The sequence below is a fragment of the Nothoprocta perdicaria genome, unplaced genomic scaffold (assembly GCF_003342845.1).
Source record: "Nothoprocta perdicaria isolate Ctin4 unplaced genomic scaffold, notPer1 scaffold_243, whole genome shotgun sequence".
Taxonomy (NCBI): domain Eukaryota; kingdom Metazoa; phylum Chordata; class Aves; order Tinamiformes; family Tinamidae; genus Nothoprocta; species Nothoprocta perdicaria.
The window spans coordinates 622130-627999 of NW_020455470.1; positions in this window are offsets into that span (position 1 = coordinate 622130).

A 5870-nucleotide genomic window follows, 5' to 3' on the forward strand; every position below is an offset into this window, starting at 1 on the left:
CTTTGCTTCAAGCTGGCTGTCTTGAAATGCTATTAAGGTAATAACTGCAGCACGTTGTCCTCAATCTAGACTCCAGGTGCTAATTGCTCCCACCTCCTCCTGTGCCCCTGCAGTGATGGCAGATGCAAGCGAGGGCAGTGATGCCACCTCGGCCTGGTACCTCAGCATGGTGTCTTTCCCATGAGGAGAGGAGCTGCCGTGTTCGTGCCTCCCCAGTGTACAGGGTGGCCATGGGATGTGTGCTGGCACTTGCTCAATTGCAGTGCTTTTGTTAGCCCTCCTCCTGCTCTCGCTCTGCAGGGACCCCTTCTGCTCCCTGCAAGGCAGGGATGCGTGTCTGTCTCTGGAACGCTGCAGGATTCGCTTGTGGGATAACATGCCTATTTCCCTAGCATCTCTTAGTGTCATGGATAAGAAGGAGGTTTTGCCCATATATTTGTATTTAGAGCAGGCCTGAAGCTTCCTTTCTGTCTCCTCCGCAGCCTGCCGCCGCAGCCGTGACCGGGGACGTGCGGGGCGGAGGGGTCCACGTGCCCTAGTGTTGCTGCTGGGTTTTCACTTGGAGTGAATGGCATCGTTTCTAGGGCAGCCCCGTGACCGGGTGCCTGATTACAACCCTCACAAGGCAGCACCGATGGGCAGAGGAGAGTAGTGAGAGGCACCTCACCGTGAGGAAGAGCAGTGTTAATCATGTTGCTAATAACCTTTAAAGTGCAGATTGATGCCCAGCCCGTTGCGCTTGCAGGAAAGGCCCAGGATGACCATCTCACCTTTCAATTAGCTAGGTCAAATTTGCGTGTACTGTGGGGCAGTGTGTCTGTCCGTGGCAGAAGTTCCACGCACAAATCAGTCCAGTTCAGCATCTCATGGAAGACCCTTCAACTGTCCCTTCCGTTGCGGAAATGTGCAACAGTTGATCGCGGGTTTCTCCACGTGTTTGCATAAGGAAATGTAAAGCTGAACTGAATTCAGTCGAGCTACAAAGCTCACTCCAATCAATGCCACTTAAATCTTTGGAGGTGAGGGGGAGAAAAAATGCAAATTTAAACTTAGTGATATTTCAATAGGTGATTATTTTATGAGTCAAGTGAACTCTATTTATCCTCCAGTCAGATGTAAACCCACTGCCTATCTCTCATCCCACCACACTCCACTACAGCCTCACTGAGATGATCTGTTAGTTTGTAAGCCCTGCGAGTCTAGAATATATTGCTTCCCTGGGTTATAATTTCATTTGGCGGAGATGAAAGCTTCCACTCACTTTCTCGGTATCAAGTACGAGCAGAGCAGGACCTGGTATCCTGACTCACAGAAGTTATTAATGCTGGAGACTCCAACTAGGTGTTGAGGGAAGAGTATCCCTGGGTTGCAATGGCTCTTTGCTTCCAGTGAAGAAAGCAGCTCTGCTTTTGCATGAAATGGGATTTGTGTGAGTGACTTTGGGGGACGGCCCCTGCCGCAGCAGGAGGCCACCTCCTTGTCCCTCAGCCTCAGTGCAGGGATTGGTGAGGCCCACAGAGCTTGTCTGGCTCCCTTAGGAGCTTGGAGAGGATCCCACCTCTCCTGAGGTTGCATATGGTGCTCCTCTGAGGAGGTGGGACTCCTGCATGGTAAGAGGCACACCCAGAAGCACATGGCAACCCAATCTGTACCTCCCTGGCAAAGAATGGGTTATAGTCTTCTCCTACAAGCTCTCATGAGCTTGTTCAGACCAGCTTTCTCCTCTAACATGAACACTTGTTATTGTGTATTGGAATTAATCTAGGCTTGCAGACATGATCCCATGAAATCAGTAAGAATCTTTGTCTTCATTCCTCCCTGCGGTGAGCTGCATCAGGAAATAAGACCCTAGCTGGGGCCTCTTACTCAGTTCCCTTGGATGCGATGGGCTTGGACGCGATGGGCCGCAGCTCAGCAGAAGGAGGTTACGGGGCTGCACATTTGGGCTTGCTGGTGTGTCCTGCAGCCCTGAGGGCAAAAACATTCGCTTCAAGGCAATTTACCGCCCCTGACCTAGAGCTAAACAGAGAGACACGCCAGGGAGCTGTGATCCCATGCTGGGCATCCAGGCTTCTGCCTCCAGCCTCCAACTTCTCTTAATCTCCAAAGAAGAAACTCCTGGCAGAAGCCTGTCATCATGCAAGGGCGGTAGTGCTCAGCTGCTTCAGTGTGAGGCTGATTTAATTTGAATTTTCCCTTTGCCCTCTGCAGTTGCAGCTCTGTATTTTCAGGAAGAAAGAGAATGGGAAACAACTATTTTAATGAAGGAGAACATTTAAATTCTCTTTATATTTAGTCCTATCTGGAGCTCTTTACCCAAATGAAGCAGAAAGCATTTACAGCTGTATTTTCCATCACACCAACCAAGAAATATATTCATTTGCAGTAACATGGCGCTCAATGAAGTGGAAAATAAGCTCCAAAAATTGCTGCTACTATGAAACTGTCTCAATAAGGAGGAAAAGCCCGTTTGGATTCTAGTGACCGGTCACTTGGTTATGATACAAATTAATTTGGTCAGCCACCTGAACTGTGGCACAGTAGACGCGTGGCGCTGAGATCGCCGAGCTCGGCGCCCCGCTCGGAACGAGGCTCGGAGCTGCCTCCCCTGCGCCTGCTCTCCCAGCCTCCCACGTCCCAGCTTTGCTGGCCCAAGGGGCTGGTTTTGAGCCCAGTGCCCTGTCCTGTCCCTCTTTCTGCTGGCTGCTGCTCAGTGTCTTGCTGCAGGATCCGCTGCTGGCTTCTGGCAGCGCAGGAGGCACCAGGATTGCTGCTTGTGCTGCTTGTGCTGCTAGGGGCATGAAGGAGAGCCGCTGTGGGGCAGGCACCATGCGAGTGCCGTGCCCGCTGTGCTGGAGGTGACGCTGGAGCTGCCTTGGCTGCCCACGCGCCTTCCATCGCTGTGGGGAAGATGCAGCTGCCTGAGCCCGGGAACGGCCCGCCTTCCACCCCGTGGTTTGGGGTGTGCACAGCAGGCTGGGGCATCTCCCTCGAGGCCAAGCAACGGCCTCCGCCTCGCCCGGCGCGCTGTGGTGAGGTGGTTGCATGGGTTGTGCCTACATGCTGCGGGGAGGTGGTTGCACTGGTTGTACCTACACGCTGCGGTGAGGTGGTTGCACAGGTTGTACCTACACGCTTCAGGGAGGTGGTTGCACTGATTGTACCTACACGCTGCAGGGAGGTGGTTGCGCTGATTGTACCTACACGCGGTAGTGAGGCGGTTGCACGGGTTGTATCTACACACTGCGGGGAGGTGGTTGCATGGGTTGTACCTACACGCTGCAGTGAGGTGGTTGCACTGATTGTACCTACATGCTGTAGTGAGGTGGTTGCACTGGTTGTACCTACACACTATGGTGAGGTGGTTGCACTGGTTGTACCTACACGCCGCAGGGAGGTGGTTGCACGGGTTGTGCCTGCACGCTATGGTGAGGAGGTTGCACTGATTGTACCTACACACTGTAGTGAGGTGGTTGCACTGTTTGTGCCTGCATGCTGCAGGGAGGTGGTTGCACTGATTGTACCTACATGCTGTAGTGAGGTGGCTGCATGAGTTGTACCTACAAGCTGCAGTGAGATGGTTGCACAGGTTGTACCTACACACTGCAGGGAGGTGGTTGCACTGATTGATTGTACCTATACGCTGCGGGGAGGTGGTTGCACGGGATGTATCTACATGCTGCAGTGCGGTGGTTGCACTGATTGTACCTACATGCTGTAGTGAGGTGGTTGGGCTGGTTGTACCTACACACTATGGTGAGGTGGTTGCACTGGTTGTACCTACACGCTGCAGTGAGATGGTTGCATGGGTTGTACCTACACTCTGCAGTGAGATGGTTGCACAGGTTGTACCTACACACTGCAGGGAGGTGGTTGCACTGATTGATTGTACCTACACACTGTGGGGAGGTGGTTGCACGGGTTGTACCTACACGCTGCAGTGCGGTGGTTGCACGGGTTGTACCTACACACTGCAATGATATGGCTGCACGGGTTGTACCTACACACTGCAATGATATGGCTGCACGGGTTGTGCCTGCGGCGGTGCTGGGTGGCGCCTCTGCCTCCCCGGGCTCGCAGTCCTCGGGACATCCTGCTCGCGCTCTGCTAGGCAAAGAGAGGGGTCGGGGCCGCGCACTAATTCCAGCCCTGTCTAAAAACCTCCACGTCCCTGGGGCCTCTTTGACAGCACTGTGGGCAGTGCCACGTGCCTCCTGCTCCTTCTGCCCTTGCGGTGTCTGCCAGATGGCTGCAGGACGGGACGGGGCAGCGCCAGGTCCAGCCCATGGCCCGCAGCAGCGGAGCGCCCCACGCAGAGCAGAGCAGAGCGGAGCAGGGGAAGCGTGAGTGGGTTCCTGCCTCCCCCTGCAGTGACCCAAGGAGGACGTGAGCAGAGCATGAAGCAGGCACGAGCTAAGCGCCGCTGGAGGAGTTTGCTAATTGCTTGTGATGTCTAGTCCAACTCCATCGGCACAAGCAACAATTGCTACTAGAAATGCAATTAATAATTTAGCCCCCAGCCCTGGCAGGTGTCAGAAGGAATCCAAGGGGCCTGGTATCTCCTGCAGCTGCACCTCCCACTCCCTGCATGGGAGCCACCAGCGCCGAGCAGGATGGGGCCTGGTCTGTCACTGCTCTGATCGATGCTCTGTAGGATGCAGATCCACCCCTGGGAGAAGGAGGCTGCTGCTGGTGCCATTTCCAGAGAGCGAGCGACAGCCTGGGCAGTGGGATTGGGACTGAGTTGTTTGTACGGCTGCTTTGACCTGTGTGAACTCACCAGTTAACACTGCATGCTGCTTGCTGGTGGGGTCAGTCCCCATGGGGGGTGTTTCGCTGACTTGTTTTATCCTCTCTCTAGAAGCAGAAGATTTGGGATGGCAGCAGCTCAGTAGCCATCCTGTGCGCGCTGAAGAGCATCCGTGCGTGCCACGGGCTTGGTGCCCACCGCAGAGCTACCCCTGGCGCTGTCCAGGAGGCAGCCGTGCACCACCGCCACCGCTGCACCGACTGCGGAGCACGAGGAGAGCAGGAGCTCTGCGCCCTTCCCGGACACCCCGCGCTGCCCAGGAGCTCTGCGTCCTTCCCGGACACCCCGCGTTCCCCAGGAGCTCTGCGCCCTTCCCGGACACCCCGCGCTGCCCAGGAGGTCTGCGCCCTTCCCGGACACCCCGCGTTCCCCAGGAGCTCTGCGCCCTTCCCGGACACCCCGCGTTCCCCAGGAGCTCTGCGCCCTTCCCGGACACCCCGCGCTGCCCAGGAGCTCTGCGCCCTTCCTGGACACCCTGCGCTCCCCAGAAGCTCTGCGTCCTTCCCGGACACCCTGTGATCCCCAGGAGCTCTGCGTCCTTCCCGGACACCCCGCGCTGCCCAGGAGCTCTGCACCCTTCCCGGACACCCTGTGATCCCCAGGAGCTCTGCGTCCTTCCCGGACACCCCGTGCTGCCCAGGAGCTCTGCGCCCTTCCCGGACACCCTGTGATCCCCAGGAGCTCTGCGCCCTTCCCGGACACCCCACACTGCCCAGGAGCTCTGCACCCCATGTTCCCAACCCATCAGGAGCATGCTGGGCACATGGCACAGTGCGAGGCGAGTGGTGCCCAGCACAGCTGGAAGGAACCAGCCGTGCTCCTTGATGCACTGAAGCCTCCTGCTGGGTTCTTGTTTAGGTGCCCCCAAGCAGATCTTCTGGTTTATTGCAGTCTCAGGACCCCTCTGCTTTTACAGCCTCGAACAAGATCCCTTTTGCTTGCAGTTCTCACTGCTGCTCATGATGAGTTACAGCAGTCTTCAAGCTGGCTTTCATTTTTAATTACATTTCTCCTCTAAAGATGTGTTGGTTTGCTGTTCCCCTTCCCCCTCTTTTTTTTT